The 26,670-nt window shown below is 42.2% G+C and overlaps 1 long non-coding RNA gene across 7 annotated transcripts in view; it reads right to left on the bottom strand.

Moving 5' to 3' along the window:
* The window catches only part of LOC113948094, an 86,173-nt gene that overhangs the window by 53,197 nt on the left and 6,306 nt on the right, over positions 1-26,670 (bottom strand). For all 7 annotated transcript variants that reach the window (XR_003527989.1, XR_003527991.1, XR_003527990.1 and 4 more), the window contains exon 2: positions 8,331-8,458. This is a non-coding gene — a long non-coding RNA (uncharacterized LOC113948094). The remainder of the gene's footprint in view (positions 1-8,330; positions 8,459-26,670) is intronic.

Here is a 26,670-nt window from a genome sequence, read left to right on the forward strand (position 1 = left end):
ACTCAACAAGGCTCCTAATAAGGTATAAAAACATGTTACTTTTTTTCAGAAGGCTCAGGGATCAAACTGAGACAAACAATTTATTCCAGCAGAAACCAAGACATCACCTCAGAACACTCACAAAGAAGGTTTCTCTCCAAAAACAGAGAGCAAAAGGAAATGCAAAAGCATCAGTTCCTCCACCATGTTTTATCATATTCTTTTGATGCTCAAATGAGGTTCCTCACCCTGAACCCCTCCTTTTAGGGCAGGTGTGCTGATAATTAGGCAGAAGATGTGAAAATCAGCCTCAAAAATGTGAGTCAGTGAGCAGAGCTTCCCCTCAGCTCAGCTACTTCACTACCTCTAGCTCAGCTTCAGCAGAGACCCCACTTGCTGCCCTCAGACCCCACTTTCTGCCCACAGGGAAACCCTACATACTCATATTTTATCTTACAGTCATTTTCCAACATGGAAAACTCCCAAAATCATGAATCCATCCACATTCCCATGAGAACCTCTTGTCCCCACAGGAAGCCCTGATGTGGGATGAGCTCCACGGGCAGGAGAGGGAGTGATGATCCCAGCTGTCCTCTCACCCCTTGGGCACAGGATGCTCCCTGGGATGATCCAAGGGTGCAGGGCTGAATCCACTCCCAGCCCCCATTATTTTGACCACCAGCCCAGGCAGGAAAAATGTACAATTCAATGTGCTCAGACACCACACTTGGGAGATTTCATTTCAGTCTCAATTTCTTCCACTGAACATTAGATTTGGTAGTTTTCCCAGTCAACTCTGCTTCATTGGAAAAAAATCAAACCAAAACAAAACACTAAAGAAATTCAGCCACTTTTAAAAAGAAACCTTGAAAGAAAATTATGAGTTCTGTTTTGGAACCTGGTCCAAATGGCTGGAATAAAAATGCTCAAACCAACTTAATATTTCCTGTACTTGAAAAATTTGGGTATTCAGTCTATATAATAGACTGAATATATAATAGACTGAATATTTTTATTGGATGTTTTAAAAATAGAGATATGATTTGGCTATTATCCTTTAGTATTTATTTCAGCAAAATTCTGAGGTCATGTTTTTGTGAAAAAAAAAATCTAGAATGGTTTGGTTTGGAAAGGACATTAAAGCTCATCCAGTTTCAACTCCCCTGCCATGGGCAGGGACACCTTCCACCAAACCAGGTGGAAAAATCATATTCTCTAAGTCCAATAGTTTTCCAGTTGTCAGGAAGTAACTCTGCCTTCACCTCAGGTATTCAGTTTTCATTTTAAATGGCCTCTCCCACATTTTACTCTTCTTTTTCTTAACCAGATATTCCTGTGTTGTCAAAGACACACCAAAAATTATTTGGATTTCTATTAGTAGGGCAGAATTGTTACAAGATGGGGGAGTTACAGGTGAGAGAAGCTGCTGCCCAGGGTGATGCTGAGCACTGTTGAAAATGCCCCCCATAAACACAACGTTGGCATTGTTACAGATCATAAAATCACAGTAGAACCCTGTAATCAGGAAAATCCTGGAGTTATTCATCTGACTGTGTCTGCAGAGCCAGGCACTTGTTGCTGGGAGGTTCTGCACTCCCAGCAGTGGATCCCAGCCCTTCCCACCGTGTTTCTCTTCCCTTCCCTGGAGGAGAACTCAACCCAACCTCCACCCAACAACTTCACTTTCTCATTTTTGACCAATTTCTACCAATAATTCCCTGACAGGCTTTTCCTCAGCAGTGTTTGCAGGGTGGACAGGGTTTTCCCTCCTCCTCCTCCTCCTCCCTGGCAAACAGCCCATCTGGCATCCACGTGGCAGCGTTTGCTGTGTGGGATCTGCTGGAAAAGTGCCACATTTCCAGTAGCAATCGCTGGCCACACCAGCACAACACCCAGGGAAATGACTTCCAGACTATTTATCTTTTTCCCCCGAGGTGTGGAGCACCTCATGTGTATAAAAATGCACTTTTTTTTTTTTTTACTACAACTCACAATGGTGAGACTCAAACAGGAGGCTGCAGAGACAACTTTTCTTTAAGCCACATGTTCCTCTCTGAAGGCTCAAGGTCTTGCCTAAGCTCAGCTCTAACTGCATCACTCAAGGAGCTCAAGGATGCTCTAAAGAGCAGGAAGAACACAGATGCTACACCAAGTTACCTCAGTTAAGAGCTTTTTGGGTTTAACCCCCACCCTTTAGGATCCTCTGCTTTATGGGCAGAAGGGAACTATAAAAACAGACTTGGGAAAAAAAAAATGCATTGCTGACATTTTTTAAAAGTTGCCTTAGGCTGTTATAAGTTACATAAAGTTGCTCCTGTTCCTGTTGTAGTTATGGCCAAGTTATCTGAGGTGAATGGCACAAAGTGACAACTCCAAACTTGGAAAAGTTCCCAGTCAGGACCTTTTCACATAAAGAAAATCAGAACATAACCAACAGTCTGCAAATTAAGACACGACTCCAAAATTTCATTGGAATCACGAAGATTATTCTAATATTTTTTAAAAAAATATACAAACCATCTATACTTAAAAACAGAATAATAACTTGTGAAAAAAACTGCTCTTGTTTCCAGTAGTTGCAATCGTGGACTTCATTTAACCTGGTACTTGAGTAATAATGGGAATATTTAGCTTTTCTGAATATTTATTCCCTAAACTCATGACTTCTAGAAATCCTTCAAAATCCATCACTTCAGAAGGAGAAGTTAAAAGGAGAGATATTCTGGGGAAAATTACTCCCTTTTCTTAACATTCTTCTTCCCCCCCCACACACATTCCCTATTTCCCACACACATTTTTAAGGCACTGCAAAGCAAGTTTTCAGGAGCTAAAACTACAAGAGAAATTGAAAAGAAAGGTTATTTTAAAACAATCAAGACAAAAATAAAAGCCATCCCTAACTAAACACAATGGCAAAAAGTTGGACATCTTTCGTGTCTTTTATGAGCCAGAGAGAGAGGAATGATTAAAAATGTACCCAGAGCTCTGAATGCCATTTTACTGTCATTTCCTTTGATTAACCTTCACCTGACCTCAATCCCTGAGGCAATTCCAGCTTCTTTTTGTTCTTCCCTTTAAATTCTTCGCTACACCAGGTGAGTACATCCCTCACTGCAGAGCAGCTTGGTTTTGGGGAGGATTTCACAGAAAATGCTGATTTTTCTAGAGAATCGTTTGCAAAAACCTTAACAGGGATGACAACAGGTCACATTTTCTCCAAATCTGGGATTTTTTACAACCCTGTAAAATCATATCATTATTTTTTTGTTCTATTTTTTCAGGACCTTGCTCCTGTTGGCTGGTACAGAATTACCAGCCCCAGCAGTTCTCACCAACATCTCTCTGCATCTGGAATATCTGCTTCCATGTGATTTATAAATGTTACATGCCCACTGGAATGGGGAGGGGGGAAAAGCCAGCACGAATTAAAACTTAAAAAATAGATTATAAACTCTTGGAAGAAGGAATAGATCCATCCTTCAATATTTGCACAAAAATACTAAAGTGCAGTTCTTTCTTATTTTAAAACTCACTATTTTTCAACAAGTCTCATGATCTTGGGGGTTGAGCAGAAATCATGGAATGCTGCATATATAGACTCTGCTCTTTGAACTTTAATGGGATAATTTAAAAAAGGACAAACTGGGATAGGGCAAAAAACAGACTCGATGATCTTAAAGGCCTTTCTCAACCTAAATGTTTCTATTATTCTAATTAGAAAAATCATAGGAGATCTGTAAATTGTGCCTGATGATGAAATGATGAGGAATCCTGACCTATTTACTTCATCAGAGACTGATTTAAGGGATGAGTCCATCCTCAACCAGAGGAACTGATGTGATGCTGAGGCTTCTGATGGCATATTTTCAATCTGTCAGCAAAAGGTGTGAGATTGAACAGTGAAATTAGGACTAGAACACAGGGGCAGAGTTTCAGCTCTCAGGAACCACCATGAGCCACTGCAGCAGCTCACGTTGGGATGAAGAGATGCTTCATCACACGTGGCCTTTGTTATCATTCCAAAGCACATTCTATTCCATAAGCAGAAGTTATGGATTCCATGTTTGCTCCTCACTGCTGTCAGCCCAGTGTTTGATGATTTGTCTGAATTCATATCTCAGTTCTGTATTATTCACCCTAAATGAATTTTCAGGATTAAATAAATAAATAAATAAATAAAAGGTCCCAGGCATCTCAAAACGCCATCCATAAAAAGTTTAGTTAAGATCAACTATACTTTTAATAGGCATGAATCATTTTGAAAAGTTTTATTTCTGCTGGTCTCCCTAATTTCCATTTTCTTGCTATCTGTCCACAAAAAAAAGTTGAGGTTAAACACAGACCTGCTGGGTTTCAAAATGACAAAATAAATTCCCCTGGCAATTTCCAAACTCTACCGTTTTAAGGAGGTGATTTGTTAACTCTGATCCTCTCCTGGCAGGACTTATATTCTCCTCAGAATTCTTCCTGAGAACACGAAGGAGTTACAACAAAAGTCCTGCAGGTCTCAGTCATGAACCTTTTCTGGTCTTAAATATTTCATAATATTCATAACACAATTAACAGACTCTTAAAATTGAGCTCCTTTGAACTGTGCTTGCCCAAGCTCTGCTTCCTCTGCATTTCTAGACACATCCAGCTCTGGGTTGTCTAATCCAGGACATCCTGCCCAGTTTTCCATGCCAGCATCTCCACTGAGTTCTCCAGTGAAGTGTCCAGCTCCTGAGTGACAGATGCCCTCACCTGACAGAGCTCAGCGCTGAAAAGGGGGAACAAAAGGCTCGGAAAGCGCCTCGGGGAGGGAGGTCAGGTGGAGGTTAATCGAAGGAAATGACAGTTTGATGGTATGCACGGCCCTGGAGATTACACATGTTATTTTGTCGGGAAATATTTAACTGGTTTATCTCTATTTAGGAAGAAAAATAAAGTGGATATATGAAAAAAAATGCGGGAGAAGTCATAGATGCCTCTTAGGCCAGGCAGCCTGGCATGGGCGGGATGCAAAGAAAGCCAAAGGATGCCAATTCTTCAGGTGGCTTCAACACATTATAAACATTTGTAAAACATTTATAAAATGTTATAAAACATTTCACTATCATAAAACACAGCACAGTAGCTGGGGAGGTCAGGAAACTCAATAAACCTCTCATTTCCCTTGCTTCCATATTTACCCCCAATATTTACTAGTTATCTCCTAAAGTGGCTGCTGGAGCTAAGAAGGAAAAATTCCAGCTGGAAAATGCTGTAGAAGTCTCAGAAACTCGTTTGTGACTTGTAGTGAACTTGGCTTGGCCACATTCCTGCCTCGTTTGCATTTCCTTCCCAACCATTTTCGTGCACTCAGGATTTTACTTTCAAGAGGCCTTTCAAAAACTGATTTTAAGCCTGGCTTGCGTGTGGCAAGGGCTTTTTAAATACACTCTCTTCAAACATTTAATCATGAAATTTATTCTGGTATTTGTCCTCAATTAATTGGGGAATTAAACCAATACCACATGACTGATCAATCACAAATACATCACACCCCCTGAATTCTGATTCCTACTTTCGATTAAAAAAAACCCAAAACTCAACCAGTCAACAGAAAAATTTTGACAACTATTTTTTTTTTTTTTTGCATTCTTCCTACGGAATAAAAGGCGAAAATTCACGGAATGAATTATTAATTATGAGTTATTCATCCAGCACTACTAAAAACTAATCTGTTTCTCTTTTTTTTAAGCATCAAAAAGGTCTTTCAAATAGAGGTGGCAATAATGAAATATGGCAGCAGATCCTGAGACGTGCCCTTCCCCGGGCTGCGGATACGGAAAAGGTTACGGTCCCACAGTTATTAATCCCCCATCACACTGACAATTGATTTTGAACACAGTCTGTTGGAGTCTTTATAATGCAAGATCATAAATGTTCAAAACTAATTTATTGCTCTTTGTTCCACCTGGCAAAAATCCACTGTCAGGTTGAGTTGTGTTGATGCAAAGACGCAGATGAGGATTTGAGTCGTGGTTTTATCCCTGTTTGTAAATTTGTTTGCCATACTTGTGTGGGGTTGGAAACATCCAGAGAGGGTTTAGAAACATCCAGAGGAGGTTTAGAAACATCCAGAGAGGGTTTAGAAATGTTCACAAAGGAGCAAAAAAAAGTGGAAGAGGTTATGCTGTCATTTATCAATAGGAAGTATTTGCACACACAGCCATATATTTTAAATTTGATGGGGAAAAGTCCTTATTTGTATTTACTGGTAATGATATTTTTGGTTTGTACCCTGTTCACTGGTATCTCTCTGATTTTCATAAGGAAAAATTTAAAAGCTTTCTTTATCCACATATTGACTTATATACCAGGCAAGGATTCCCCACACACCAATGAGGGATATGCAAAACCTTCCACCCTACAAGGCTTTTTCATTTTTTTTTTAATTAGTCATTTCAAAGCCTGAACCAATTCCATTCATCCTGAAAATTCCTCAACTTTTCCTTTGTTACCCCCACTCTGCCCATACCAGGGAGGTGCCAACCCCCAAAGAGGGACAAATCAGAAAAGGAGAGAAGGGCACAAAGGGAGAGAAGAATCACCTTTGCACTGACATAACACACTCGTTTGTAAAGATTAAGGGGTTTTACGCATCAAATAGAATACGTTACAAGGAAGCTTATTTTAAGGATAAAATCCTGTCCCATAGACCAAGCATTGGGTAAGGGATGAATTACAAGGTTTCCAAAGCCCTGCTGAAGGAGGGAACTGAAACACAAAAAATAGAGGAGAAAAACAGCAGAGCATTTCCACATCAGAAATACGCCAATCCCAAAGTCTGCTTCCCAGGCTCCAAAGGATTTCTTACTCAGTAGAAAGACAAACTTGTAAAATTACCATTCTTTTCAAAACAACCACATAATACTTCTTTAACAGCACTTTTCACTCTTACATATTCTACAGTCCAAGAATATAAACTTTGTCCTTCCATTATCTAGAGGCAGAATCATTTAATTGTCCTGGCAAGTTTATTCCCGTTGAATTCTTATTTTTACCCACGACGATGAACTAGGAGAGCTGTGTGACTGAATGCTAGAACTGCTGCATTCATGACTTGTAGGCATCTGTACAATATTGAAATTAATTTCTACTATAAAACAGTTAACAGAATAACCCCAGATAAAGGCAAGAATAATATTAATTTCATCCTTTTTGTTGGCAATGTTGTAAAGTCCGTTGCTCAAGTAAAGAGCACTTTGCTGAGCCGGATACAAATTAATTTTACCATTCTTCTTCAAACAGGAATTTTAAAAGTCAACTAAAGGCTACAACAGCTTTGAAACATTTCAGTGATTGTTTTAATTACCTCTCATACAGCTGTGAGACACTGCAAAGGGAGGGGTGGAGAGGGAAGGGAGAACAACACCTGGCGTGTTACCAATTGTTTTTGTCACATAAAGAAGAAAAAACAGTTCCAAGCCCTCAGACCAACAAAAAGCTCAGCAAAGTCAACACAGATTGGGGTTTTTTGTCAGTATATTAATGTTATGATTTGATCCTGGACTATGTGTTCTTATTCTGTCAATAACTACTCTCCCTGTTAAATAAAACCACCAAATCTCCAAACATTAAATAGATGAATTCTGACAGCTTTAAAGCCTGTTTATCAACCCCAAGTTGATGCACACACTGCAGGAAGTTGCTAAAGGCACACGTGGGGCTTCTTTGTAGGGTCTGTTCTATAGCAAAAAAACCACAAAACCCGCTTCACTTTTACCACAACTACTCAAAAAAATCCTATTTTTGTCATTTCAACCCTTAATAGAATTGGAAACTGGAGGCTGCTGGGGCTTGTGCTGGCCTTTGACAGCCTGGCTTCCAGCACCTGAGGAATCAGTGGGTGCTGGGGTGCAGAAAGCCCCCTGAAAGGTGCAGTTGTCCCCCCACTCTGCATCTGCTGGCCACGCTGGTGGGAAGGGCCGACCCCTCACTGCACCACAAACCACCAGAATCAACAACAACAGCAGCAGAAATGAGAAAGGAAACAGGGTGTCAGGAGTCAGGGCAGCACATTTGATTTGCACATGTGTCAGTAAAGATAGAAGGAGTCGCTGAATTAAATTAAATCAAAGCAAACCTGCTAATTAAAACAGCTAAAATTATGTTTGTGAAGATGTGTGACTGGTTTCCTGCTTATCTGCAAATAAGCCTCCCCATAATATAAACATGTTTCTATCTCCACTTCATTTATAATAAGTCTTCAGGCAGATTGTAATTAGTATTTTGAGTTTCTAATGGATCCATTGTGTTACTGGAGCAATATTTTTCCTGACCATCAAAATACTGATTATTTCTGCTTCAGTCTCAAGGGTTCTCACCTGTTCTTCTCATGCTGGTCAAAGTCTTGTATCCAATTTATCTGAATCAAATTGTTTGGGTATGTGTCTGAATACCATCATCTTCACAACATATTGCTTGTAGTTAATCACATTGTATTCAACTCCACCTACGAGCCAAACCAGAAATTATTACCAGTTTTGCTTGGATTTATCCTGTAGCTTGATTTTCATTCAACATTTAAAGAAGGATCATGACAGGGAACTAAAAAAAAAACAACATTCAAACAGAAGTTTTGCATGAAAAAATTATATTATTTACAAAAATCAACTTCTTGTTTCTGTTTTACCTATTCCCAAGTTCACAATGCATGATTTTACACAAACCCAATTACATAGCTCAGTGATTTACTGGCAAAGCTGGCCAGGAGAAAATTATCTGGCTTTAGCTAATGTGTGTGCCTATTTACAGTCAAAACAAATCCACAGAAAACTGCAAAATGGCCACAAAGAAAAAAAAATAGTGAAGGCAGAAATGCACCAGAGGTTTGCAAGCTGAAAAAAGTTCACCTTATTTTACAGTTTCACTGGGTAAGCAACAAAGTGTGGCTGCGAAATCCAGCCTTTCAGATTATGCACTATTTATTTATTCCAGGATTTAACTTTAAGCACATCTGGAGTTTCATTGGCTTGGAAAAGGTGGTGTTTTCTTTTTCGCCCTTTCCATCATTTTTTTAAGGATTAGTTTGCACAGTTAATGGGTGCATGGACTGGCTTCAACAGGATTACTCAGCTGTTTGGTTACCCGTGGTTTGAGCAGGTTTTTTACTTCCAGGGCTACAAAGGCATCAGCCCACAGTAACAAACGGGGTGTGATCAGATATTGGTATCTTGGAGATGAAAATAACACTGCAATAACACAGTGTTATTATTTATGCTGACAAATCCTACTTTTTTGTTGTTGTTGAAACATTTCTGACCCAATACAGAAAGCCTCGGGGGGGAGCATAGGATTTTTTAATTTGCATCAAGTGAAAAAGTCCAAAGTGAAAAGTCAAAAACATGAGTCAAACCCTTAGGATATTTAATTGCATCACAAATAATTTCAGATTATTGCATATCTTTTCCCTGGAATGACCACTTGGCACAACTCGGGGATTTTGCCAGATGTGGCCCAGAGTTCATTTACTCACCTCCAAGCAACATATTCCTAAAATACAGCAAATTGCAAGTATGCTAAACCCCAAATTTTGCTGGAATTGCATGTGCCAGCACTAAGTCCTGCATCAATAAGAAACCCCACTGATGTCAGCAGGACTTGTGACAACACAAGATTTCCCTCCCTCAGTACAGCTCTAAAACTGGATCCTCGGTGACTATATTTGAATTATGTGGATTATATATGATTAAACAGATTTGGATTAAATGCCAGCACTGGGCTGTCTCGTGGAGAACACACTGTCAGGACCACACTGATGCACAGTGATCAAGGTGACCTTCCAGACTTTTGCAACCCAGAGCAAACTCTGAGCAACTCCAGTGAAGGAGGATTCTTTTTAGCTCCACAAAGCTCAGGCTGCCAGATGTCAGGAGTTAAAATGCCACTTTCCCGAGGAACAGTTTCCCTGCCTTAAAACCATGACTCAGGTGACAAAGAGCAATCTTTCTTGCATGAGAAAGCCAATCTCAGCTCAACACCTTGAGCTGAGATCAGGATGGAAAATATGGCTGGTTGAGCCTTGTCTTGAAGTGCAAGAAAATTCAAGTGAAGGAGAACAACACTTAAAGAAATTCATCTAGTCGCCACCAAATCCCAGTTCACCCTCCATTGCATCACTGCAATATCTGACCTGATTTTTTAAAAATATCACTATGAAACCTTACTTTTTATTACTATTATTAGTCTTCATTTCACTCAAAAATACAGTTTATAAGCTCTTACATAAATGTGCTTTTGACTTAACCATAAATGACAGAAACTAATTTCTTCCTCACTGGACGATACAGCTGAGAACAGAATTTGGTGAAACAACTCTACAATAACTTCCACCTCACCAGAGCTGAAGTTTAACTCCAAATGCTTCACACAACTCCAGGATTCTGGAATTCTTTGATTCTTCAATAGCTTGGGAGGATCTGCCTTGTGGATGGTGATACAAGTCCTCATATTTAATAAGGGTCACATTTAGCAAAAATGGCCACAGAGGTTGTGCTGAGAGAGGAAGGAAAAAGACCTAAAGGATATAAAAGGGGAAAAAAAAACTGACCCAGGTTGCCAAAGTCTGAGGGTTTGGCAGAGGAACAGAGATAACCTAATCAGCAGCACAGCTTTCCTGCAGCGAGGCTCTCTGAACCCCGTGTCCCTCTCCTTTGGATTAAGCAGCCCAGAAGTTCCTGGATCCATAGATAACATTGAAGAGGGAAAAAAAAAAAAAAAAGAAGAAAAAGGGAAAGTAATAGGAATACTTTTCTGGAGTTTACTTCAAGTTCTGCTCAAAAAGGTTTTTAGCCCGAGATGCCACATAAAAATTTCCAAAGGCTTGCTGGGGGTGGGAAGCTGTTACATAATCCATTAACACAGCTAATGGCTTGTGCTGCATTCTCTCTCACGTGGACAATGCAGCTAACTTTGTGCTCTGGACCTCTGGGTTCACACCTGCCTTGAAGGACTTGGCCTGTGCAGCCAAGTTGTGGTGAAGCCACAGGTCTGGAAACTTCCTCCCCTTTAACATCCCTCCTCTAAAGGAGCCCCCACCCCGTCCTCTCCTCCACCAAGGACATTTTTAGTAAGATTGCTGTGCAGCTAATTACATTACCATGGCATCCAAGTACCACACAGTCACGAGACCTACTTCTTTTAACAGCCCTTGGGTTTGTGGAGAGGAGCTAATAGGGAAACATCCTTATATTTGGAGAGCTGAGGCACAAGGTCAATGCATTTGCCCAACATCCCTGCAGAGGAGGCTCTGGGCAGGAAATTATTCACTGTGGAGTAGCTGCCAGAGAGGACTGGGTGCCAAAGCAGCTGCATGGCCACCAATTTAACCAACCACTATGCCCTAAGAACTGCTCTCAGGAGACAGTGCTGGGATTCCAAGAGGAAACCTTGAGCAAATAGAGCCAAATACCTGCTCACCACCTGCACTCCGCAGCCACTACCAGCCCTCACAGCAGCACCAGATCCAGCTGGTGGCCCCAGAGTCCTTCTTGTGGACCCTGCTGGTTCTTCTGCAAAGGCAATGAGGTGCTGGGGCAGCCTGTCCCCAGGCAGAGCTCACCCTGCAGATGGGAGAGGTGCAGGTGCCCACACCGAGCACCACAGACCACAGGTCTGTTGGCTCTGCATAATCTCTGTGGCAAATGCCAGGGGACCTGGATTTTTATCAGGGCCACCTTCCCCAGCCCCCTTGTCCAGTCCTGGGGCTGTGTTGCCCTGTGTGTTATTCCAGTGGTGTTCCCTGACTCGGAGTTTCCTACAGACGATGGTCTGAAATGAGACACTCCCGTGTGTCCTGACTCCTGTGACCTTGTCTGGAACTTGACTTATCTGAGACAGCTCCTCTGATCCCTTTCAGCTCCTCAAGAGCAGAGCTCTGACTCGAGGAGCTGTTTTCCCCATGCTATTCCTCCACACAGAACCAAATTCCTCTTTATTTCTAATTTCTCTCACCAATTTCCCTCATCCAGTTCCATTTGCTTCCCCTAACAGACTCTCTAGTTACACCTGTGATACTGGAAGAGTTTGGTCACAACTAACTGCAGCCTGTTGTTTATTTGCCTATTACTGCTATTAGGTCAGTTTAAACCTGTGTGCTACCTTTGGTGTTGTCACCTCTCACTGCTCTACTGTTAAAATGTTTCTTCCTATATACTTGCACGGCATTTTTACCAGATATTTTTTAAATATATATAAAAAGCAACAACAACAAAACTTGGAGTGGGGGGATTAAGCCCCACTCCTGTCCAGTCTCACCTCCAGTCACTCCACCAGCACGAGCTTTCTGATGGAAACAGGCTCAACCACAGCAGTTTGACAGGCTCCTAATTTATTCAATTAACAATAAACTCACAGTGCTGAGTCCTGAACCTGTCAGCTAGCTGAACTGAGACAACCAGCTGAATACTAAGATATATTCTACCACTGAACTACCTCAGACCTGAGGGCTGCTAAAATGGAGAGTGGACCCCAAATAGCAGGAGGGAAAGACTTTGGCCAAAGGTGTAACCCACTGGAGAGCTCACAAAGGTCACCAAACTTGTTCAAACCTTTGCCAAAAACCCATGGACATCGTGTTGTCAGGCTGCTCTACATTACTCAACATGCAGTTCTTGCTGTGGCAGACAGATTAATTAATAGAGATAACAGAAACAGTGGTATATAATCATAAAAGAGAGCTGAAACCACAAAGGACTAAAGCTTCCCTGTGGTACAGCAGTGATTTTTTTTAAGTGTCCAGTCCCTTTTCAACAGTATTTTTAGAGGAATAGCAGTCAGCCAGATACAGCCACGGATAATCAGTGGTGGATAAAGAAAACCCTTCTCCTGACAATCAGCATCTACACTTTAAGCTGCAGAAGAAACAGCTGCCTCGCTGTTCATTAGAGAAGGGATTTGCCAAACACCCTCCCTGATGCTCTGTTAGGCAAGGTAGTGCTATGTGTGTTCTCTCCTTCCACAGAGATGTAGCCTAAAAGCATCCGTATTTAGTCCTCCCATCCCCCTAAATCTTCCCCACAAAGGACACTGTCACCACCAAAGCTCTGCAACAAGGATCGTTTATATATCTGACAACCTTTAAACCCCCAAAGAAAGGGAAAGGGAAGCAGCAAAGCTCTCTGAAGAGCTCTTTGGTGGAACAAGCAGAATTATGAGCAGCAGGAGAAATATGAGTAATTAAGACAACAGTATATCTATATCTTACAGCTGACAGAGTGAAGCTGCAAGTTAGCTCTGGGCAAGATGTTAGCAGAGGAAAGAACTGAGCAGCCTGTTTCTAACGTTAGTGTTGAAAAGTCAGCCCAGGAAAAGGGCTAAAGGGACAATTTCATTAAAAAGAAGGAAGTAGGTTGGATTAAGAGAGCAGTTAGATGCAGACTTGCAACATGAAAGGAGCAGGTCAACAGCCCCCTGTAACAAGACAAGCAATCATTTGGGGAATCAGCCCGTGTGCCACTCTTGCTGTTCTTAGAGGAAAATGCTCTGAAATCATCCATCGGTGGGTTATACAGAAAATTAACTCTGTGGGTTTGCACCCTGGCACAAAACAAAGCCCTGCCGTGGGTGGAAGCTGCAGGAGAGGCAAAGAGAGCAAGACAAGATGTTTTCCAACAAGCAGCCCAAAACAGTGGCTGGTTTTAGGCAGTCAGGACTCACCCAGAGCCGGGTGGCGGCCGGGACACGGTGCTGGCTCCTGCCCAGCGGGTCCCTGCACCGACCAGGCTGTGCTGCCTGGGCACTGCCAGGGCTGGAAACACCTCGTGGAAGGGCTGGAGCTGCTCCCACACTACGGCTCCTGTGACAAGAGCTCCATTCCCCTCCTTCCCCAGGCCCTGGCACGCTCCAGCGATTCCCCAGCTGGCAGCACTGCCCTCTGTGGCCACAGCAGCGTGGTTTATAGTGGTTTATAGCAGCCCCGGGCTGTGTTTGCCACCGAGCCTATAGAAGTGAATTAGTGGAAAATTTGAGCTTACACAAATCACAGAGCCAGCCACAGTTTGTCATGGCCAGGCAGCCTTTTCTCCCAGTGATGAGGTGCAGGAAAGAAACTGTGGGCTGTATCCAGGGTTCCTGCACTGCTGGGGTTAGAGCTGGGAAGGGAAGTGCTGTTGGATGAGAGGGGGAAAAAGAGAACAACAGAAGCTCTCACATGCGCAGAGGTTGAAGGTGTGGCTGGCACAGTCACCTGGGGCTTGCAGGGTGTGGGGATATTGGGAAGGAGCAGCCTTCCTCCCTCACCTCCCAGCTCCATCTGCAAGGAGGAGATGAGAATCACCCCCAGAAAGGGCAGAGAGGCTGCTCCAGATTTCCATTCTCACAAACAAGAGCAGCATTTACCCGATTGAGAAGAGCTGGAGCAAAGGCAGAGCCAAAGGGCACCAAATGAGGGTCAGCAGCTGCAGCTGCTGCTGCCACCCAAGGAGAGGAGCTACAACCTGCACCAGGGTGGGGAGGCTGGGAGGTGCCAAAACCTCTCACCACAGATTTTAATTGATTGTCGTGGTATTTCTCTTACAACATTTAGTACATCCCAGTTTCTAGCCATGCTCTGGCCAAGTCCACTCTGTCCCACTGTGCCTTTCTTTATTTGCACCTACATACCGCAGGAATTCTCAAGCATTTTTATGGCCTTACCAACAGCACCAACAATAATTTAAATTAAAAATACATCTGGACTCAATGTTTTAGTGAATCACAGCACAGGTATTCCCTATTTCTTTTTCTTTTCCTGCTTTCTCAGCCTGCATCACAGTGAGTGATGGATCATCCTGCTCCTGACCACTCCATCACTTATTTGGTGTAAAGCATCTGAGGCAAAGGGTTTTCTTGCTACAGACAATTCTCTGCCATTTTCTCTAAAAAGAAGTGTACCTGTGCAAGGAGCCCCCCCCACCTTTCCTACACAAAGCTGCTCTCTGCGTATTTCAAATCACAAACTCTAACGACTCCTTAAAACACACATTTGTATTCAGCCCATAAATCAAAATACATAGTCAAATCCTGCTTGGAGATCTAAATCCTCCTTATACCCCTGGGTAGCTTCAATACATCCCTGAGGGGTCACACTGCCTGGATATTCCTGCCTCCAGCTCCAGCCCCATCCTCACACTGATCGAGAGCACCAGGGGATGCAGCCCTTCAAAACTCAAAAATTTCTCACTTTCCTGAGCACCAAAATGCACTAAAATTAGGAAGAATGGCCTCCTGTCATTCTGTCAACTTGCCAGTGAGTTTGTTTACCCACTCATCCCACAGAGAAATTGTTTCAGGGAAATGTTGAGAGGGTTAATATCCCACAGCAAGGCCAGGGAGAGGCACCAAAGTTCCTCCCTGTGCCAAGAAAAGACAATCACGAGGCTGAAACTGCTCATCAGCTGCTTTTCCCACAAAGGTGAGCATCTTGACAATTCTTTGGGATATAATGTTAGAAAGAGAGCTCAGAATTTCATATTATTATCATATTATAGACGGTATTCCTTTGATAAAGGGTCAAAGATCGGGAAGACAAGAAAAATAAGGAAATAAAACCCAGCAACAGTCAGATCTTTAGCTGGCATAATTGGACACCCAAGTCCATGGAACTGTGTCCATTAGCAGGAGTGGGTGATCTGACCCATATGCTTTACCACTTTCAAGTAGAAAGATTAAAACAAGACACCTAACAGCAGAAATGGGTTACATTCCATTTCAGAGAGGCTTGGCTTGCCTAAAATTCCGGAGGAATTTTCAACCTGCCGTCAGAAAGACTTCAAGGCTGTTTACCCAAAAACTTCTCAATAGTTCCGCCTAAAAAAGGATGATGAGCAACCATGTTGGGTAACACAGATTTTTTAATGTAATCTGTTTATAGTTTGAGAAGGATTTCCAGAATAGAACAGTTTTTAAATGTCCTGAGCCTTTAGCATTCTCACTTTGATCATCTCCCATCACGTTATCGCTCGGAGCAGAACGTGATGGAGCTGGGCTAACGAATCTGCCAGAAATGACATCAGAAAACCAAGTGACCTGAAAAAAAAAAGGGTTCTATTTGAGCACCAAGCTCTTCTACAATGTTTTCTTTTTTTGTTGTTGTTTTGGGTTTTTTTAATACATTTTAATTAATGTTTTACTTTCACTGGATTTATCTTACTGGCGTGAAAGCTCAGAGCTTGGTCTCGGGGAAAAAAAACTCCCACTGAAAACAAAAGGAGCCTTATTTGACCAAGGGAAGGCTGCAGGAGGTCCTCAGATAACAATAACTAACAATTCTTTTTGGGCTTGAACAGTTTAAATAAGGAACACTTTCCTAGGAGGTTAACTCTAAATAATAATTGTGGATTTTGCAGCCTGTGGAAGGGAGAGATTGCTCTTTGACAGAGTTTATATTACTAACCTGATGTGAGTAGACAGCTGCAAAAATGAAGTGATATCAGTGATAAAAATATTCTTTCTACATTTAGGCAGCAGGAATTGCATGGAAGCAAAGGGCAAATCCCACTGGTCTCCATGTACAGCAGCATCCTACACAGGAAGACAGGGACTGACTGACATGGCACCGCTGGTCCAAGGACCTACTGACTCAGTAGGTATTTGCTCTAAATATTTTTTAACTCTTCCCATTAAATTTCACATAGCCATCTTGCATTCCTTTGAAAATTTCAACTACACAAGATCATTTATTACTCTTTAATTCAAGGCGTGTTAGAACTGGCAAATAACTTGGTTAAAAAAATAGAATATTGTAATGAAACTCCCCCTCTCCTTCTATCTGATGTAGAAACAGATAATTTCTGGTGCTAAAAGTGATTAAATTTGGTACATTTCCAACTTGTATTTTAACAATGCATTACCTCCTGAGTTGCTGCATAAATATTAATAGATAGCCTGATATGGAACTTTTGCCCGAAACGCCCTTGTACAACCATAATCACGGCGAGGGGAGCACAGGAGATGAGAGAGAGCCCTGAAGATGGTGGTTCTACCCCCAGCTTCACAGACCTACCCTGGGTCAAGCACTTTCCACACAGATCAGCAATATCTCAAAGCCCAGACTTCGTCTGGTAGGAGATGAAAACCCTACAGACATTAATCTGCCCGATCCTCATCTGAGACACAACCAAAAAACCTCCATTGACACCAAGAGCAGCTACGCCGATTTTTCTCCAAATTAGCCAGACTTTAGTTTTGACATAGTGTGCTTTGAAATTTCATCTGTAGATGTTTTCTACTCTAACAGTTCTGGTGGCTCTTGTTGCCATTTAAAAGAGGCCAAGTGCCTACAGAACCCCTCGAGTCATGCTCAGCCTTCTTGAAAACTGGCCAATTATTTGGATCCCTAAATATGGACTTTGGGGGCTGAAATTCAGGATATCCTCTTGGAAAACCCCTCTGCTCTTCCCTAAACCACATTTCTGCTCTCTGAGAAGAAAGTACTGTTGATTTTTGTCACTCTAATGCAAGAACATCACTCAAAACCCTTAAAATACTGGCAGTAAAAGGAACAAGGAGCAAATATTTCTGTCTGCAAACATCTATTGCCCAGCTGGATTTTGGACACGGGGGGACTGTGCTAAGGGTTAACTTAATTTAACTTTCACCAAGTTAGAAAGCTCTGAAAGTTTAATCACAAATGAACTCCAGTGGGCAGTTGGGGAGCTCCCAGACAAATGTTCTCATTTTTATTCTTTATAGGCAGTGCTGAAATCATCGTAAACCATATTTAAAGAGGCAGAAATTTCATGAGGGGAGGGAGCTGTTTTATATGACAGAATAAGAGAAAAAGGCAACTTACTGGTTTAAGATTTAAATCCAGCAAAATTACCAGAAATGCTGCGGGAAACAGAACGCTGAGAATTCATTATTTTGTTTCAAAGTTAGTTTATCATAAATCTGCCCTCTGACACGTAATAACTAGTAACATTTCGAAGGTTATTTGATAGTAAGTTCAACAGTGTAGGTGACTGAACATGTGAGCTGCATGATAATGAGTCCCAGGGGAAATCAGGCTTTAGGATGCAGGGTGAAGCATCCCTAGGCTTGTATTCAAATGGAAAAAACATATTCAAAAGTTTATTGTTTATCTCCTAAGAACATCAAATAATACACAGGCCTTTGAATCAAACGTATAAAGCACACTAGAGAACTATTTGCTGGGGGAAAAATGCCTGATTTGATCCAAATTCAAAAAAAAAAAAAAAAACAACTAATAGCTTGTACACTGAAATGCACTGAGTGATTTGGATACAAAAAAAGTGGAGGGGAGTATTTTGGTTTGTTCCTTTGCAGAACTAAGAGGCACAGCAAGTCAATTTGCTCCTGCATTAGGCTCTGCAAAGAGGAGCTCGAGAGCATTAAAACCAGTTGTTTTCAAATCCCTCGCGGTTCGGCACAACAGAGTCCTTTAGGTGTGACAAATACAAATTGCCCTGCTCGTCCTGAATTTCATCTCCAAAATACAGCGCCTGTAATTGATTAATTCGTGGTGTACAAACTAATTTAAAGTCGATACTGAAAGCAAGAGGGTTTGTTTTTCAGCGGGGAGGTGGGGTGCGAACTCCCCTCTCCAGCAGGATGACGGTCCCACCTCTCAGCTTGTTAAGCTCTTAAATAACAAACCTGCTGCTGCCCTTATCAGAGTCAGGGATAGTTTTGGCATCAGCTGTGCTGGAAAAGCACGTGAGACAGAACTTTTTTTTTGTACATAAACGCTCTGTACCACAAACGCCAAGGGCACAGCATTCCAAGCCCGTAACTACGCCGCCGCTGGCATCCTGCCATCTCCCTGGGAGCAGGGATGGAGGGGACGGACCTGGATCACCCACCTGCTCCTGCCCTCCCTGGGCACGACCCATCCACAGCTTCAGCATCGCTGCTCATCTCCAGCTCAGCAGAGTTTCCTTAGGGGGAGGAGGCACCGCGTTTAAGGCTCACCGAGTTTGGATATATCAGGTGCTGAGTTTTCATCTTCAGAGAAACATCTGCACTATTAAAAGTGATCAAAGGTGCCTCGTGCTGTTTAGGTACAGCCATACCTGTCAAGTGCAGCACTTGCCTCAGAGAATCACAGAATGGCTTAGGCTGGAAAAGACCTTTAGGATCATCCTTTTAACATAGTTGCACAGTCCCCTCTGCGTCAAGAGCCTGTTATTTCAGATTTTGGATGCTGAGAGTGAAATTAGCCTTTGCTTTCAAGGTATCTTTCAATAATAAAATCCATTTTTCACGCATCTTTTTAACTTGTCCTCCTTTTTTTAATTTGTTACTTAAATCATTCCATACCGTGTACTTAAGCAGTGAAAAGTTATGCAACACATCTCTTACTTAACACCACCCCATCAGTCCCAATTCTTAATATTGTGATTACTTTTTCCAGAAATGCAGCTGGCAGAGGTTTACTGACACGCCACAAATCCTAATTATCATCAAAACTCTAAATTCTATATTGATGAATATCAGAGGTTGAAACACTCTTATCTTGACAAGCTCTAAAATACCCAATGAATGTTTGTTTATTCACTGTTACTAGTATATATTTCCCTACCTTAACTTTGGGAAAACAGCAGCATTTAAATAAGCACCAAAGGCAAAGATAAATAAAACTGAGCAAACAAGCAATAACTCTGTCTAAAATGCTTTTTACTGTTCTTAAAAGGAATTACTGCATAGGAGCCGATTGAACCCTAAACTGCCACAGCCTCAAAGAAAATATATTTAAATGGTGAACTTTCTGGACTCATCCCTGGAAATATTACTTTGCCCACTGTTCGACTCTTGCTAATTTAGATGTGGAAGGTGCACTGAGAAAAGCAGAGCTATATTAAAATAAGACACAAAAAGTCTGTGTAACATGACACAAATATTAAATAAGAACGGTGTGAGCCAGATCGGTCCCGAACTTTTGTTGTTGTAGACAGGAGTTAAAAAGCCAGGTTGCTGGCTGAAGTCAGCCCTGCCCAGGGCTGGGGTATTAAAAGGTGCATAAAGCAGAGGCTCATTTTCCTATCAGGAGCTGAGCCCTGGTGCCATTATCAGAGGCACCGGCGGATCCACGGCGAGCCCTCGGCTCGGGCCCGGCCTCTGTGTGGTCTTTGAGAACTGTCGTTATCAGCTTTCTGTTTATTATTGTGCTCAGTTTAAAGGGAATTTGCCAAGTGATCCCTGGACTCCAATCTTTAGGCCTGTTGTCAGGACAAATTAATTTCTGTGGAAACCCACTGTGCCTCAGATACCATCTAGGAAATGTAGGATTAATGGAGTCCCTGTACAACACGCTTTGTAGTGCGGCTGCTGGGGGAGGGGAGCGGGGCCTGGGAGGGAGAGACAACACAAATAAACCCCCCCCTGCACTTCGGGGGACTTCAGATATTTTTTAGTACATCAACTCACAGCAGTAATATTTAAAATAAATTCCAGCCACCGAAACCAACTGGCAACTTTTTTAACAAAAAGAGCAGCGAGGGGAAACCCTGCTACCAAAGATGAGGGACCCGAGGTCTAATTGTCAATATTTTATACTTTACCTGCTCAGGTCGATCTCGTCAGCAGGAAAAACAGGATATTAAAAGGAACAGCCTCCTGTGAATCTTACTAGAAAATAATGAAACTCCACACATGATCTTTTGGAAAAGGGGTATTGAAGCTGCATTTCCTGCAGGGCTGGGTCATTACTGTCTTTGCTGACATTCGAGGCTGGTTTTTTTCCAAATGTGTATTATTTCATTGCTAAAAATGTTTAGCTGCCACTGTTCTTGGAATAAGTAATATTAAAAAAATTCTTTCTTAGAAAAAAGCAAACAGGGATTATTTTTCTTAGTGAGAGAAGAGAAGGGAAGAGAAGAGAAGAGAAGAGAAGAGAAGAGAAGAGAAGAGAAGAGAAGAGAAGAGAAGAGAAGAGAAGAGAAGAGAAGAGAAGAGAAGAGAAGAGAAGAGAAGAGAACTCCAATAAGTTTCTATCAGTCCTTTCTCATTTTCAGGAGGACACCTCTCCCCACGATGAGATATCCAGGTTTAATATGAAACATATTGGCAATTCTTGCCCTTATTCTTTTCTCTCCAAAGCTAAATCAGTTGATAATATACAGCAGACACACGGGTCCACGTTCTATGTAGTGTAACATCCTGTGACTTCCCTGTGGAATTGGTGAGTTGTAAATCAGCCTGAAGGTGGCCCAAAGTGGCAGAAAAACACCGAATGGATCACAAAATAAAAATTGGAATTAAAAACTAAAAGATACCAGCCTTTTACAGTCAAACACTAAGGCAAAATTTGACTTTCTAACCCGTTGTAACAGTATTCCACTGTTGATAGCAGTGCTGGTCTGGCAGCAGTGCATTTCTAGAGCGCTCCTAATGCCTCACAAGCCTGGCAGATGCAGATGCTGCAGTTCCTCTAACGCGTCTCTCCAGTTCTCCAATACCTCAGCACACACTGCTTTTCCTTTGCAGGGCACTGCTTCTGTGTGATCCCACATTTAATTTGGAACAGCATTTATGGAGAAGATTCTTTTGGGGAGGTTATTTCATTAGTCTTCAGCTCATGTGTACATGAGAACTACTTTCGTTTTATTCAATATTCCAAAAGAGCCCGTTCTTCCCTAACTGAAACATTCAATCTTGGGAGACTTTTTATATGCTGGATTTTAACTGTTACAGAAATTCAATTAACTCCATAATTATGAACACAATTATCACTGAGTGTTACGTGTGATTTGGTGGTAGCTGTTACACAGCACAGACATACACTCTGGTTTATGATTTAAAAACTTAATAATAATAGGTAAAAATTCCCAAATATCATCCTTATTCTTTGGCTTACATATACAAACAAGTTTTAAATATGTTGTTCATGTTTTTTGTCCCCCTGTCCATGGCAGGGGTGTTGGAAGAAGATGATCTTTAAGGTCCTTTCCAACCCAAACCATTCTAAGATTCTATGATTTTGGTGATGAAGGGTTTAATTGCAGGAATCATGTTATTTGCCACCAGTGGGATGGACTTTCAGCTGATAAAAAGTCACCCAAGTTGTGATAATTTGCTGTAAGGGGCATCCTGACCCCATTAACTCATCCTATGATGAAATTAAACCCCCAAAAAAGGCAGTATGTGCAGCTCCAGTGAGTTCACACGTGAAGGGGGAAAAAGAAACTAAAAAAATTGGGGGGGAAAAAGCAAACATATTAAAAAAATAAGAAAAAAAAAAGGGAAAGGGAGAGGATAGGAAACTCTATGAAGTCTTTAAAACTTTACCTAGAGGCAGTGCCAAGGAACCCCCGGGCAGGGGGAGGCTGTGGAGGGTGACCCCAATGCCACAGCAGCCCCACTCAGGGCACGGCAGCTCCGGGCTGGAGGTGGCAGGTCAAGAGGCAGGATGTGCCTGGCTGTGCCAAGAGATTGCCTGGCAGGAACCATCCCACAAACCCTGCAGGTCCCTCTGGCAGCGAGCAGGGGGCTGTGGGCTGGCTGTGGGCCAGGCTCAGCCCCCAGTGCTCAGCGCTGCCTCGGGAAGAGTCAAAACAGGACGGGTTTTACAGGGCGAGATGAAACACCAGGCTGGGGGCAGCAAGGGGGCTAAGGGTGTCACATTTTGGGGTTTTTAGGATTGAGGTGGCTCAAAGCAAAGTTTAGGAGTGGATTCATGATATGGTTGTACCCAGGGAAACGGTGAGTTCAAGGTGGGCTTTGGTGCTCTCAGCACAAACAGAAACCCCTCCGGGAACGGGCACCGCGCTGGAGTCACCACTGCTGCCACAGGCTGAGCCTCTGGGACACCTCCCAGCCCTTCACTGACAATCTCTGCTCACAGCCTCCTCACACCAGGTCCCCTCCACCTGCTGCAGGTTCGTTCCCACACGGCACCATCACAGAGGCAAAGGATCCTTGAGGGGCTCAGGGTTATTTTGGGCATTATGCAAAATAAATCTGACGTCACTCATTCGCCCTTTTGGTGACACCACACACAGCTCCCACTCACAGAATTCAGCCTTGCCCCCCGAATTCCAGTACCACCGTGCCCAGTGATGCCAGCTGAGAGTCTGGCCCCACATTCTCTTCCTAATCTAACAAGAACCCATCTCTGCTGACACAGCAACACCTGTGGAGATCTCCACCTTCACCCGCTCTTTGTACAAGAGCTTTTTTCCCACCTACAAGTGCACAGGTGGGAGAGATTCCCTCAACACAACATCCAAGGCTTCATCAAGAGATGCCCATGGATTTCAAACACACCAGGAATCAACAGTCTTTTACTATAATCACTCTTCAAGTAATTGAAAATCAGAATTACCCATGTGGCTTCTCTACATAAAAAGTGAGCTGCAACCTACAGATCTGAATGCAAGACATGTTCATGTGAAACATTCGAAATACAAAATGCAGTTACAGCTCAGTCCTTGGTGGATGTCAGGCACTGCTGGAAAACTATTGCAGGAGTTATTTTAAACAAAAAAAAAAAGACGGGTATGATAACAACAGGGGCCAAAGCATTTCCAGACTTGCCAAGGGTTAGTTCTTACCAACAGAGTAAAATATTTGAGCTTTAACAGAAAACTATGAATGCAAATATATATAAAATGAACCATAAAATAGGCTTCTTATAGAAATTCATCTCTCATAACAAGAACAGTACAAATATTTCACAACATGTCAAACCCACTGTATCTGTACATTCATGCTTTCCTCACTCCTGGCACTACAACCACACAAAACTGTAATTTAACAGCACTGGTAACAGTTTTCCAGTCTTGGGGCATGGAACCTCTGTCTCAAGAACCTGGTGAATAAATGGCAATAAATGTAAACGACAGGAAAAACAAGAAGACACGTCTGAGGGCTCAGACCAGCAAGAGCCCAGCCCAGCAGCCCTTAGTTCCCCCCATCCCTTAAAATCACCCCAGATCCATCCCTGCAAATGGAGCTGCCACGTGGTTTGTTTTCTAAAACAACACCTCACTCTACTGTGGAAGAAATTTAGTCCTTATTCCTCTTTAATATTCATACAGTACAGAGCTACATTAACAGCTAAGTTTTAATTTCAGAAACATTCTGACATTTACCAAGAACAGATTCCAGCCCTGGTTTCACACTAGGGTTTTTTTCCATTATCACTGTTATTACTGGTATTAGTATCACTGTAGAAGTGATTAAAAGGTCCTGGATGTCTTATTAAAATAATCTAGATCTACTTCCCTCTTCAGCACCAAGATACAATCTGTTGGTTTATAAATGGGAATCATCTTCCTGGAAATTAAATTTGAAGTATTTCTGTTCCTCTTTTTCTTGTGAAACAGAAGCACTTTTGCTGTTCAAATTGAATGTAAGAATTATTCTAAATATTTGAAGCGGAGGCAAAATTAGTTATTACCGAATGCTGAACACTCCCCAGATCTGTTCATAAAATGGGAAAATAATAAAAGAGCAGCAACAAACCAACTCTTCAAAACTCTCAGGGAGGCTGAGGAGAGAGATCCCTCATGGAAGTCAACAGCCTTAGTCCCCACATCTATTTTCAGGTGCTCATTTTCTGCAGCACAGGCACACAAGGCTTGTGATTTCCAGAAAGGGCTGGTTTAGCTGTAATTTTGGAAAAATGCATTTTGGTTTCCCGAGATAGCCCAGCAGTTTAACTACGTGTGTTTGTGCATCAGAGCTCTCTTCCATATCCTTCACTAAATAGAAATTCAAAGAGTCTTAGGCGTAGATTAAACGCTTTCAAAAATCAATTCTAGGCTGGCACAGAAGTTAACCAGTCTGACCTCGTGATTACAGACTAAACACTTCCTTGGGAAACAAAGTGGAGGAATATTTTATGTTTCAATGATTATTTGAGATAGCACCACCACAAATAAAAACGAGAAGCCACGGCAATATTTAGGGAAGTTTGTCCAGGGATAATTGCATTAAAAAAGGACTCAATCAGGGGGGCGGGATATTGTGGCATCAAAATCCACTAACAAAAGGCAGCATCCAATATACGGTTCATCCAAGCTCTGACAAACACTTTGAATTTCATGGAGCATTTTGAAAAAGCGATTCACATAAACCTGATTACTTGTGGTTTTTTTACCACTGGAACCTTAATATCAAGATACACGACAGCTAAGAAAGCAGAAGTAAGATTTATTCTTATTCTAATGTCTAAAGAGGCTCTTCCAAACTACCTTGGGACTGATACAAAACAGACTTCTGCAGTTCCATATTCCTGAGGATGGAGCACAGATTTAATGCCCAAGCACTAACGTGGCTTGCAAGAGCACTTTTATTTTCATTCTTCCCCGTGTCAATGGCAGAGTAACCCCAGAGCTTTCAAACAAACGTTTGCCTTAGTTTGATCCTATAAATGTGCTGCCCAGTAATTAAATCCAGTTTGTATTTTTAAAGTGCACACAGAGCCCTGTTCCACCCAGCTCCAAACCGCCTCGTGTTTGCATCCACCTTCTCTCAGTTCTGGGAAATCCATAAATTCATTTGTCAGAGGTAAAAACACTCACACAAAACTCCTTCTAAATCTTTTGAAACGGTTTGTTCAAACTCTTGACATAACGTTTTGCTCTAAACAAATTTCTAGACAACCCTGTGATTTTCCATCTCAAAATATACTGTTTCCCTGCCATGAAACTAGAACAGAGGGTCTGAGAGAAAGGAAATTATTAAGCATTCTAGTGGGTTTTTTCCAACAAAAACTAAGATAGAGGTCAATGAATAAGTATGTGCAGGCTGGAACTTAAATCCTCTGGGGTGACTGTAGGCTAATTAATAATTAATGCCAGAGACATGGTGTTTGAAATGCAGATGTGATAACTGGAGGCCTGGCAAAGCTGTTCAGAGGAAGCAGATTTGGATGCTATAGGGAATAGGCACTCCCTTGCCGGCTGGCTCTGAAAGCAGACCTGGGTGCAAAGCAGGGCCTATGGTTTAGATTATATTCCCCTCAGCTGTTAATTACCTGAACCTACTTTGAAGTTTTTCTCTTTTTATCCTCTGCATGAAAAGAGATTGGTTCAGCCAAGGGACTTGAAAAAATGATCAAATACATGGAGTAGAGGAGGGGAATAGAACTTCAGATATAAAAAAGATAAGGAAGAAAAACACTCAGGGAAACACACAGGAACATATTAGGAAGTGCACGAGTGTGGCTCGATGTTTCAAGCGAGTTGTGCTGCTCTAAGTTATTTCAGCCATTAAATAAACCCCCGCGTGTTTTATGAATAGATTTGTTAAAGGGAATCTCTGGCTGTATGTATAAAGTTTACAGTAATTATTTGATGAAAGTACCATAGGTGATTTCCTATGCTATTTTTAATTCAATAAAGTCATTTAAACCTCCTTGTGTTTGGGGCTATTTAATGAGGTGTGCAACATTAGCAGAATCACCAATGAGCTGTTACTACAAGGATTTAGATTTTGTGAAAAAAAAAAAAAACACGCTCATTTTTGTGAGGGAGAGACACGGGCTCGGTTTGGATCCCTCACTACAGGGAAAGGGAGGCAGGTGCCTTCAGCACCCCGGGCTCCTTTGGCCTCCGGGGGGTGGCCTGAGGGCGAATGAACCATTTTCACAGCAAGTGGGGTGTGGGGTGGCCCACGGGGCCCTGGCACAGGCGGGGCTGGGGATGAAGGCAGGGATGAGAATGCTGGTTAGGAGGCAGGGGTGCTGGGGATGAAAGTTTGGGAATGCTCGTGGGGACGCAG

Source organism: Corapipo altera, unplaced genomic scaffold (genome assembly GCF_003945725.1).
Source record: "Corapipo altera isolate COAL_440 unplaced genomic scaffold, ASM394572v1 65, whole genome shotgun sequence".
Lineage (NCBI taxonomy): Eukaryota > Metazoa > Chordata > Aves > Passeriformes > Pipridae > Corapipo > Corapipo altera.